The sequence below is a fragment of the Manis pentadactyla genome, chromosome 7, assembly GCF_030020395.1.
Source record: "Manis pentadactyla isolate mManPen7 chromosome 7, mManPen7.hap1, whole genome shotgun sequence".
NCBI classification, from domain to species: domain Eukaryota; kingdom Metazoa; phylum Chordata; class Mammalia; order Pholidota; family Manidae; genus Manis; species Manis pentadactyla.
This window is the reverse complement of record NC_080025.1, coordinates 99,904,220-99,917,129: the sequence shown is the minus strand read 5'-3', so window position 1 is coordinate 99,917,129 and position 12,910 is coordinate 99,904,220.

Below are 12,910 nucleotides of genomic sequence, written 5' to 3'. Positions count from 1 at the left end.
ATGCAGGCCAGATAGGACCTAGAACTAGAACTGGAAAACCAGAAACCAGAGTATTCTCTCTGCCTGTATTGCATCTCTGCCACGTTTTCCTTCTTTCGTTATGTCTCTCTTGGAACAACTTTCCTTTGCGTTCAACATGGCTGAACTTTTAACAGTCTTTCAGTTCCAACATCATCTTACTGACTCAGGTTGTCAATGTTCAAATTTCAAATCCCTATAAACCAGAGTGTGGTCATTTCAGCCCAGGCAATGGATTGGTTCTCCCACAGGCAGGTGCCAGGTCGGATTTAACCAGCCAGGCAGGGGTAAAAGTGGGCACGGTTCTGCAGTTTAAACATAACTGCCCAGGTCCACCCCTTCAGCAAGGACAAGTACATACTCAAAACATGTCTTCTTCAAGGATCAAAGATAACACAAGAATTGAAAATTCCCCACATGCCCAAAAGCTTCACTAATAAGCAAGAGTTCTATAACAGAATGATGCCGAATAGTTATTCAACAATATGACCATGAATTTGGGTTACTGCAATATTGTCAGAGCCACTCCCATCAGTATAAAATGACCAGCCCTGCAAAAAGCACTCATCCTTCCTTGCCCAAAAATACACACACTTAAAGCCTTGGTCTTCACAGTGGACTTTACCAGCGCTGTACCCTAAGTACCCCTGTAGTCTGCATTGGCCCTGCACTTCAGCAAACCTGAACTTCTTGCTGTTCCCTGCAACACCCACCCTTTCCCTTCCTCCCTGCTTCCCTCTGCAAATCTTCCCTTCCCATTCCCTCTACTCTTTGGGCCACACTATGATTAAATATAGCTAACACAAGAGGCTCTCAAAGAACAACCAGGAAAGAATGAAAGGCCCCTGGAAGTAGGGTATTTTCTCAGTCAGATAGTTTAAATGGGCACTTGGTGTCATTTGTTAAGGGAAAGCATGCAGGGCCTGTCCTTGAGGGCCAGCTCGGATGCTAGCCAAGTCCCCACAAAGCCTTCCCTGGCCTAATCAGACGAGAATTCAATAGTCCTGCCTCAGAGCAGGCTCTCATTGTCTCTATCACTGTTTTCGAGATGTAACAACTTGTGAATCTTTGGAATTATAAGCCCGCAGACCTCAGTCTGAGAAACAGTGCATTAGAAGTTAAACTCTGTCACTTGAGAGGTCATTTGAGCAATGTGGACTCATCAACTCAGGATCTGAAATTACAGGGTAGTTCTAAGTTATTAGACTGACCTCTAGATGATTCAGAACATTCTTCTACTAATATTTAGATGATCATTTAAAATGAAAACACAAATCATCATCATCATTAAATCTCTATTTTAAGTACCTAATTGTTCAGGGCCTGTGTAAATACCCAGAAAACTCTCAGTGCAAATCACTGGGCCCACATGGAATTAACAAGATACACCTCCATTATTTTGATTTGACTGTATAGCTCTGTCTTCTGAAAAAAAATCAAACATCTTTTACAGCTTAGTAAATTATATACCTTCTATTTACACTTGGTCCCGGCCATAAATTCAGGGCTTATTTTGAATGGTGATAGATTTCTGACTTGTTCACTTACAAACCTAGTCAAAACACTAATCCTGGTCTTTCACAGACCCCATGATTCTAGACACACCATCTGAGCAGGGATACCTATTATTTGCTAAAACAAGAGCATGGAGAACTGCTTTATATGCTCACAAGTTATGGAAAAATACAGTATGGATTCCATTTGATGATTTTTCTGCTTATTTATCATCTCTGGTCAAAACTGAGAATTACCATGGTGGAGATAGAGATGACTCTTTTTTATTCTTCATCTTATTGATCCTCTGAGTGATTTTTTTTGGTATTTTGGCTTAAGCTATTTTTTTTAATCCTTCATCTAATATTCTTGAGGTATAAATATCTCATAGTCTAATGGGGAAGACAAACATGTAAATAGATAATGCAAAGAAGGTATATATTAAAGGTTATGAGAAAGAAAGAATTACTAACATTCACTTAAGAATTTCAGCAGAGTATCATAGAAAAGAACTTTTTAGTTAGGTATTGTATTAGTTATATACTAAGCTTCCCCTGCTATGGCAAAGTAGAGCATTCCTAGGAAAACTTTCATGGGCTGAGATGGAGTAGAGTGTAGTATTTCCCTGCTTTCCAAAAGGTCAAGTTAAGCTACTTTGCTTTTATGAAAAATCTACATTAGCACCTGTTTTTGCTAACCAAAAGAAATCCAAAAACTCTCAGAATGTAGGGGAAGGGGCAGGGGGGCCTGTATTGCTGTATAACAAACTATCCCAAAATTTAGCAGCTTAAAGCAAGCACTTTTTTCTCACCAGTTTCTGTCCATTAAATTAGGTATTCAAAATTGAGATTTAATGATGATGATGATTTCTGTTCTTATTTTAAATGATCATACTAGTACAAGAACATTCTGGATAATCTAGAGGACAATCTAATAACTTAGAACTGCCATGTAATTTCAGAGTAATTTCATGTAATTTGAGAGCTAGTTCAAGGTTTCTCATTAGGTTGCAATCAAGAGCACTCACATGGCTGTTGGCAGGAGGCCTCAGTTCCTCTCTGTGGGGGCTGTTGGGAGTGTTCTCATGAACTGTCAGCTGGCTTTCACAGAGATGTAGACAGAGGCAGAGAAGTCCTAATATTAGACATCACACACCATCACTTCCTGCATATTCTATTTGTTAAAAATTACTAAGCACAGCCAACACTGAAGGGGATGACAAGTAGGCCCCATCTTCTGAAGGAAGAAGTATCAAAAGACTTATTTTTAAATAATGAGTATTGAAGAATGAATAGGAGCTTTCTACAAAGAAGCTGAGAGAAGGAGCGCAGTGTGGGAAGAAGGAACAGGTATACAGGTGTGGAAGACCATGAGTTCTAAGAAAAGCAAGGAGTTCACTGGAGGTGTTCATATTTATCTTAGCTTTTTAATTAGACAAAAATCTTACAAAGAAGCCAATATGCAAAACATATGAAACTAGCTTTGTTATGACTGAAGCTAGGTAAGGGAGGAAGGGAAGGAGGGGCTCCCATTCCAAGGCAGCCTTTATGAGAACTCCCTGGAGGCTCCAGAATTTCATAGAATTGTCTGAAACCCCCTGCTACATGCAATAGCTATTAGTACTTATCTATAGTGCAAGACATATTCTCTGCTGGTCTTTGTCTTACCAGGTAACAAATTGTGCCATTGTCCTATCACAGGGCTGTAACCAAATATAAAATAGGCAAAATTCTCATTATAAAGAGAATAGCGATCTTGTTTGCAATGCAGGAAAGTCCCAATTTACTAATGGGTTATATTCTAAGAGTTCATGTGTAAGGCAATTCTGTAGAACTCTGCGTACCAGCCAGCTATTGCCACAAAGATGCCATGTAACCAACCATCCAAAAACTCAGTGCACATCTCTCTTAAAACAACTACCATTTATTCTCACATAGCTGCAGGTCAGGTGAAGATCAGCTAATTTAAGCTAGTGCTCAGTGTCATGGTTTTGCTTCCAGTTGCAAGTCAGCTAAAGGGGTAGCAGCTACCCATAGAAAGAGCAGAAGTGCAAAAGGGCACAGGGGGCAAGCAAAGTCTTTAAAGCAAAGGATCAGAGTTCCCTTTTGCCCACATGTGGTTGTCTGAACACAAGTTTCATGGCTAAGCCCAAAGTCAAGAAGAAGGAAATACATTCCTCCCAAGTGAGGCTAAAGCAGTTGGGTGAAGAATGAGAGCCAATCATTCAATCTATTATACTCTGAATGCATTTTCCCACAGAAACAAAATTTTAAATTGTACTTTGTCACATTAGCTCACCAAAACGGATTTAATGGTAAGGGAAATAACAATAGTGGCCTAGAACAATAATTCAAAATCACAGTACAGGTAGGTCACAGGGACGGTAGTACAGCACAGAGAATACAGTTAATGGCTCTGTAACATCTTACTACGTTGATGAACAGTGACCGCACTGGAGGAGGTGAGGACTTAATATATGGGTGAAAGTTGAATCACTGTGTTGTGTATTTGAAACGATCATAAGATTGTACACCAATGATACTTCAAAAAAAAAAAAATAGTGGCCTAGAATCAAGATGCTGTGTGACTCAGGCACATTTTGTAAGTAAGCCAAACTTGTCTTTCCAGCTCACTTTCTTTACCCCCTTCTCAACAACGTGCACATCTCTCCCCACCTGCTCTGAATTTTTGTGGTTGCCCTAAACTCTTCACTTCAGTGCCTCACTCATTCCTCAATTCCCTCCTCCCAATTATTTCAGCCCCTAGATTCAGAACTCTGAACCTCTCCGTGGAGACTCTCCCAGCTGGCTGCCTACAGGAAAATCATCTAATTGACCCAATACATACTCACATATGAATGGCCATTGCTTCTTAACACTACCCAAGACTTTTGCCTTTTTAAAGGGGCCTGTCCACAGCCCAGTGATCCTGCCACTGCTGAAATTCATGACAGTAAATACATTGGTAAAAGTCACAAAGTCTGAGTTATTTTCAGTAAAGGGGAACATGTCTTAGATAGGCCTGCCAGTTACTCTCATTTTGTGAAGGAAATGTCATTCATACATGTGGAGCCTGCTGTATTCACTTTATTATTCTCAGTTCCAATATTTTCTTTTCCTCTCTATGCTGCCACAGGGAATTGAACTCACCAGGAGAAGAGAAATGTCAGCATTATGATTTACATCTCATTACAGGGCCAGTGTTGTTTCCCATTTTGAAATTTACTCTATAGGCCAAATCTTTAAAGACTTTCTTTTTTTTCTTTCAACATTAAAATGACATATTTCAACATGAAATACACCTACTTTGACTTAGGAAGAGCTGAACAATTCAGCCGTTATATTGGGTTTTCATATGAATATCCCTATTTTAAACAAAGAAATTATTATCTTGAGAACATCACTTTAATCATCTTTGAAAATGTGTTTACTTTTAAAGACACATTATAAAGAAAGATTCCAAATATTAAATTTTAGTAAAACCACTTTTCTACCTTTTTCAAATGCCTATGTATAGACAAAGGGAAGTGGAAAGTTGAGGACTGAAGATACCATATAAAAGACTAATCTGAATAATTTGGACAAAAAAATTTAACATTATTGATCCTGAGGTATGTATTTACGTATGGTTCTTCATTTCTGCTGATGTTTTCATGACAAAAAAAATAGCAATGCCTCTATGCCTTATGACAGTATTATTATGTCATCTATTAGCAATTTTGAACAGCCTTTGAAATTGTCAATATCCTTCCCCATCACTTTGCCTTGCAAACTACAATACCAAGCACCAAGCTGCCTGAGGATGGGCCAGTAGGGACAATTATTTCCCTTCTCATCTAGTCAAGTGTCAATAAGCATGGCATCCACTTTGGGTAGACTATGTGAGTTAGGATTTGGGGTGTTTTGGTTTAAGAGCTCCTTCTCACATTTTTCATACATAAGCCAAAGAAGTTATCCAAATTCCATGCTACCCAAGAAAGAATGCTTTTCTCTTACTTGTTTACAATCAAATTCTGATGAAGTCTAAGTACAGTCAAAACTCTCAGTGAGGAGAACCATGAAAGGGGGTTTGTAATAAGGAGTATGATTGGAAACATAAGCCCCACACCTCGAATGACACACTAGCCAGTCTCTTGTCAGTCTCGAAGATGCCCTTACTACTGGCTTATTTACAGTGAACTCATAGGTTAATGGCTAAAATGAGGCATAGGGTTCAGAACAACAATTTAAATTCTAGATCCTACATTTACCAGCCATAACTTGGGCAAGTTAGTTACCCCCTTTATTCCTTGGTTCCTTTACCTGGAGATGAAACTAATAGTTCACACATCTTAGAGTAATGGTAAGGATGAGAATGCGTCTGTATGTTTGGACTGTTCAGGCCAGCGCCTGGCCCAGAGTAAGCACTACATTAGGATTTGTGTCCTCATCACGTCATCACTGTCCCCACCATCATCATCATCTGAGATTCCCCTTAGCCATGCAGTCCCTCTTTCCTCTTAACTCAGGTATTAAGAACAACTGAATCAGCATGTAGCTCATAATTCTGGAGGTCCTACTTTAACACTGCTATTGGTACTATAGCTTAGACAAACACTAAGATCTTGGCACGATCCAATGAAGGAAATGATGCTCATCCCCTCTGAGCTAGCAATGCTACTCTCAGGCATATACAATTCTCAGACCTGTGCACCAAAACACTAGGTCGATTAGAATATTCATGGTGACATGGTTTGTAAAGACCAGGAAATAGAGACATCCAGATGGTCCTCAACAAGAGATGGACAAAGAAGCCTTAAGAGTATTCATACAACAGAATAACAAACAACAGAAGTATGAATATAATCTGTTACATATGTCAACTTGTACGATCTGCATGTTACATGTATGAACAAATCTCACAAATATAATATTGAGTAAAAAAAAGCAAATTCATAGAATATATCAGTATAATTCCACTTACATATGATTCAATCACATGGAAAACTTGTTTTCAAAATCAGAATGATATGCACAAAATCACGATAATGGTTACCTCTCGGAGTAAGAGGGGTGTTACTGGACACTCAGGTGTGGTAATAATGTATTTCTTAATTTGGGTGCTAGATGCATAGCATTCCCTTTATTGGAAGGTCTTATAATTAGTATATATTATGAATTTGTAAGTATACTAAATTTTATTCAATATTTCTTCAATGAAGAAAAATTAAAGGCAACCACAACCTTGCTTAGCGTCCGAACTGCATTTCTCTCAGGCGGTGGTCCTGCGCACCTTTGTGGCAGTGCACATATAAAATGGCCCAGGTCCTCCTCTTCAGGTGCCAGGGCCCCTCCTTCAGGTATTCTACCCAGGGACATGCAATAGAGTCAAGTCAGATGAGTGCTCTGCCTCCACCATCACTTTTGTTTCCTTAATAAAAGAGAGCGATATCATGGCAAAATGATAACAACGCCTCTTCTCACAAACATTACCTATTGCCCCACAAGGCAGGAGGTGGGTCTGCTTTCCCTATTTTGCAAAGACAGGGAAGCACAACACAACTGCAATCCTACTGGTCAACAGTTACAGTCCCTCTATTTCTTCCAGGGGGCTTCTACTCTATTAATCCCAGGGTCCCCTCAGGCGTCACCTTTGCCTCTAGAACAAAACCCCATGCTCCTTTGGAAGTGGGAGAGCTGTCAGTCTTAAATCTACAAAACAATATGGGAATGGCACCTCTGGGGTTAAAACCCAGTTCTCCTGATTATAGGTTCTGGAGGTGAACCTCTAAAACAGGATTTAACTCCCTACAGCAGGCAAGATGCCAGTGATCTCAGTGCTGGGCTGCTCTCACCTGCAGGGATGGGACCCAGCCTTGTGAAGGCTCTCCCTGCAGCCACCAGGGCTTCTCTTTGCACTATTTATTTATTTCTAAGGCTTGGGAGTCAAAGAGGAAAGAGGAAGAAAAGGAAGTGATTTTTCTTCTTAATAGGTTTACTCTTCTTGTTCACGGTAGAATCAATGAGAGTGAGTGGGGTTAAGCACACTCCCCAGCACCGCCCCTCCTCCAAACTGCTTCCTTCCACTGTAAATAATTCAGGCAAAATAAAATAATCATGTGCTGGGAATTACCACCACCCCCTCCCCCAAAAAGACAGAGAGCTGCCCTGCTGTCCTCCAGGGCACTGGGCAGTGTATGGTGCCTGTGCTGGCGGCAGGGTGAGGCTGGAGTGCGTGGGTCACGGACAGAGGAGCACAGGCAGGCTGATGGTTGTCATTCCTAGGCAGAGGGCAATGAAATGATGCCACTGTCTTGAATGGACATGCCTGGCGTTGTGCTAAGGGGCCTGGAAGGAACACCAATTAAACCATCTGCTTTAAACCAAATTCTCCTTATTTTTCATTTTAATTTCCATCTTTAAGCATGAGAATAAAGTTTCTATGAGAGACCCCAAGACACTCCCATGCCCCCAAAAAGAAATAAGCCTTTTCTATCAGCCTCATCTCCTACAGAATTTTTATTTAGTGGGTTTATTTCTTCATGTAAACACCTTGCTTACCTGCATGAGTCTCATTAACATGTATCTTTAGGAGCAGGGTAAGTGGTCATTTTGCATCAGAACATCAATAAAGTTCAGGCAGAGATGGCACTAGTTACGACATGAGAATGAACTTTCTCAACCCCAAAGGAGAAAGTGGTGGCAACTCACAAAAAAATGGGGGTCTTCCCAACAAAACCTGTGTGAGCAGTACAGGATAAGAGCTGTATGGTGGAAAGTATCTCGTTAGGATACCAGTAAGTTCTGGGGAAATCTCTGCTTAATGACTGTTTTTTACAAAAAGATCCTCTGCAGACTCATCATCTTCATGGAGAATTAAAGAAGCCGTAAATAATTTTGAAAACAGCATAGACAGGACTGTTATGATCCCAGCTTGTTAATGATATTCGGCATGTGACCTTTAAGTAAAAAGCTGGAAAAGAGACTGAACTCCTAAGATAAAACCCTGGCTCTCCCTTCTTGCTCTCCTGAACTCCTCTGAAGCTGTGTGGAAAGCCTTGAGGAGTGGAGGAAGTAGTCATCCATTCCTCAAAGCAATGGGAATGGAAGTTGATCCCTTCTCTCTGAAATCATTCATTTGCTCATTCGTTTTCCCAAGAAGTATTCACACTAAGGATTGCTGTGTGCCAGGAACTCTGCTAGGGTCTGATAAACCTTCTTTTAAGGTCTTGTAGTCACAAAGGAGAAACCAGCACTGTTACTAATATCATAAAGCCAGGGCCTGGCAATTGCCGTAAGTTGGGGAAAGAAAGTGAGGGAGGCTCAGAGCAGGGGAGCTCCCCTCCCGCTGCAAGAGCAGGGCACATCTTGGAAGAGGTGGCATTTGAGCTGATCTCAGAACAGAAAGTGACTGGAGGTGTACAAACTCAGGGAGACGGGAAAAAATGGGGACTGTGTTGGAAGAACCCTGGTATCCCAGGTTAGCTGGACATAAAACTAAGTAAAGGGAGGAGAAAAAGCTGGAAAGGCAGATCACAGATGTGCCAGAGGACCTGAACGTTGGACCAGGCCTGAAACTTACCCCAGATACCATCCCAGTGAACAGTGGAATGCAGACTCCAGCACCTGCCTTTATTCAGGAAGCAGGGTCACTTTACCCATACTTGTAAATACTTAAGAGCTTCTGTCTATTACACCCACACGGGGATTGGTGCTTCATGTTATGAGAAGTAATTATGTCATCAGTTATAATGCCAGGCAGCCACCAACACCAGAATCCACTTACATTCCAACTTAGCTCCTCTCCTTCCCTTAAATGTTTACCTGATAGCTCAATTCATCTTCAGAGTGATAGATCTTTTACAAAAGCCACACAATTACCCCAGGAAAGTGGAGGAAAGGATTCATCCTCAATGAGCAGAGATTTGTAGCATGGGTGGTAGGAAGTCCTGGTTCAGCCAGAATTAAAGCCAGAAGACAATTTAGGCATGGCTTTGCTGTTTAGCAGCTGGGATGCTGGGCAAAGCATATACATGCTCTGACCCTCAATTTCTTATCTTCTTATAAAATGAAGGGAGATAAATGATGTCTGCCCTCACCCAGCTACAAAATACTGGGAAAACAGATGCTATAATTACATTTAGATAAGAGTTTGGACTAGTTAGTACTGATTCATCATCTGACAAAAATAAATCCAAAATAACTTATTTTTTGTGAATACTGTCCCTCCCATCTTCAAAGTACCAATTTTCTAACTGAAAACTACCATTTCTTTAAAAATATTTCATATCCACATTGAGATTATTCCTTCTGCTCTTTTTTTTTATTCTCTTTCCTTCTTAGCTTGGTCTGTTATTTAATTTATGAGAAAGCAACTGACTTAGTTTGTGATTTAAATTTTGAAACTCATCATCAATTTCTCAAATGCTTGCTATGTGCTTAAAATCATATTCCTGGCAGGGGAGGATACAAAAGCAATACTGGGCGTGAGGTCTGACCACAAAGACATTACAATCTAATTTAGTTACTTAAAATAATTTATGTTGTTACATTATGCATGTAAATAGAAAAATATAAGAAGAGCTAAAGTTCAAATTGTAGCTGACACTACATGTGCTTCAGAGCATAGAAAAACAGAGAACTCATCTAAGAAAGAAACAGCCATGGGCAGTGTCCTGCAGAAGGCAGGTTCTGGGTCAGCACTGAGGGCAGGCAGGACTTGAATGGAGGCCAGGAAACAGAGGGCACCCTGGGCGCTGTGAACATATAGCAATGGTTATGGGCAGTACTTGACCATGGGTTAGTGAGAAAGTGTCCAGATCCAGTGGATAGAAAATGTTGGAGAATCAAGGGAAATTCAGTTAGGTCAGATAATGGAAGATTCAGAAATTTAGCTCCTTTGAACAAATGCTTTTGATATTTAAACTACTTCGGGCACATGTAACTCACTGCAACCAGCAGAAGGTAAGTAAGATCCCTCTCTGCTTGAAGTCACTAGTAGTCTTGGGATAAGTCTCCCGACAACTAACAGTTAGCATTTACTGATGTGATATGGGGGAGCCAAAGAACCTCCTGGTGAAACCAAACAAACAAGTCAATACACTTGAACTATCTTTATAACCGTTGGTCAGGCAATTTTGTCCATGTCTTGAGAGGGGAGGGCATCAGAAGCCAGGCTATGACAAAGGACGGGGAGATCGCAGGAGAGAACTCACAATATGGGATGGGGTCTGGCAGGGCAAACCATTTCTGGGAAAAGAGCCTGAGAGCCAGATTTGAGTGGTGTTCCCAGATAATGGTGCCTGGTACCTGGGCCACCCGACCCAGCGGACCTGACAGTGCCTATGTACGTGTGTGGGAACTGAGAGGGGGGCCTCCACACATTTCTTTAACACCACAGGACTCAAGCAGCAATGTTGTGGGACCTTAGCCTTAATGTAACATAATGAAAGGAGCATTTGCACTTCCAGGAGACCACCAATCAGGCCAGAAGTAGCCATGTGGTGGAGACAGCACAGGCCAGAATTATTATGGTTAATTACATATGTTATCAAATACATACCTTAACTCCCATCTCCCTGTGATGAGTGCGCTTCCCCGCTTCTTGACTCTGGGCAGAGCCAAGTGAACTCCTCCGACCGAGAGGACGTTAATTAGATAGGACACAACCGGAGGCTTAAAATGTGCTTGTGTGGCAGGACTCGCCCTCTTGTGCTTCTGCCATCACCTAACGAAGACCCATCACGTACAGCGCGTTGGTCCAAGTCAGAGCAGACCCAGACCCACAGGATGAAGCAGAGCCAACCCCAGTCAGCCCACAGATACAGGAGAATAAACGACATAATCTAATTCCCACAAACTGGAAATCCAAGTCACATGAATTGCAGAATAAAGCATTCCACAAACTGGGATTGTCTCTGCCTACTTTAGTGAATGCTCCTATTAATAACACGATAACTTTATTGTATTTTTCGCAATGAGAGACAGTAAAGAACGGCCCTCCACAAACAGCATCGTTTTACTTTTTCCCACCAGAAGCAATGGTTTACTCCAGCTTTGGCCAAAATAAAACACAGCTGTGAACAAAAGCTAAAACTGGCCCAGACTATGAACTGGGTTCTGCTGCAGAAGCTTCTGGAGCTCAGGTAAATTATTTTACTTTCAGCGCATCATTCTTTTTTGTCTTAAACTTTTTATTTTGAAATAATTTTAGACCTACAGAAAAGTAGCCAAAGAGTGCAGTTTCCATATTCCCTTTGCCCAGCTTCCCCTAAAGCTAACATTTGTGTGGGTTTAATCAACTACTGTCTTTTCTCTGTGCTAGGATCCAATCCAGAATGCCACAATGTTTTGTCTCCATCTCTTCAAATCCCTGACAGCTCCTTAGTTTTCCTTGACATTCACATCCTTGTCATTTTTGAAGATTATTGATCAGTTATTTTTCAGAATGGGTTTGACAGATGTTTTCTCATAATTGGAGTAAGGTCATGCATTTTTAGTAAGAATATCACAAAAATTATGTTGTATCCTTCTCAGAGCATCATGGGGAAGGAAGGGGGCAATGTTAACCTTGAGCACTTTAAGTGAAGGAGTTATCCGCCAGGTTTCACCACTGTACAGTTACTGTTTTTCCAAATTAATAAATAAATATCTTGAGAAAGATACTTTGAGGCTATACAAACATCCTGTTTCTCCTCAAACCTTCACCTAACATCCAAGAGCGATCTTGTTTGCAGCAATTGTTACAGTGGTATTTGCAGAACGGTAACTCACATCCCTGAAACTAGAGGGAAACAGCTAATGAACCATCCCTTTGCTTCCCAATAATGAGGTTGGAAGTGTGTAAACGGGTAAGAAAGGTCTAGTTCCCAAAAGTAAGGCATCTCAGCCACAATCTCAAGACTACTTTGCTGAGCCGACTGAACAGCAGTTGACAGATCTGGCTTAGAAGGCGAAGAGAAGAACACCCAGAGAGCACAACCGACTTCCATGTTAGTCAAGATGAACAAAGCCAGGACTGACTACAGAAAACCACAGGACTCTGCTTAACACAACCAGGGACTCAACTTATGTCAGCCAGCTACCTTGTTTTCCATTTGTAATTAGAGTCACAAAGAAGCAGCCTCCTCGGGTGCTAATTCACAAGCAGAGCCTAGACAACATCCTCATTTTCAATAACTCTTCCCCTTTATCTCACTCTGCCTGATGCCTAATAAGCTGATTGCTATTTACTTTGGACCAGAGGCTAATCTGTTAATGATTGATTTTAAATTTTTCCAGTCATTTGTCTCTGGCCGGACCTGAGACTGCAAAAGGCGGTTCTTTCCTACCCGATGAATTGGCTTAATCAAAAAAAAAGAAAAAAGGAAGAAAGACAAAAGAAAAAGATTTAAGACAAAAGCGTTCATGCGTTCATGGTT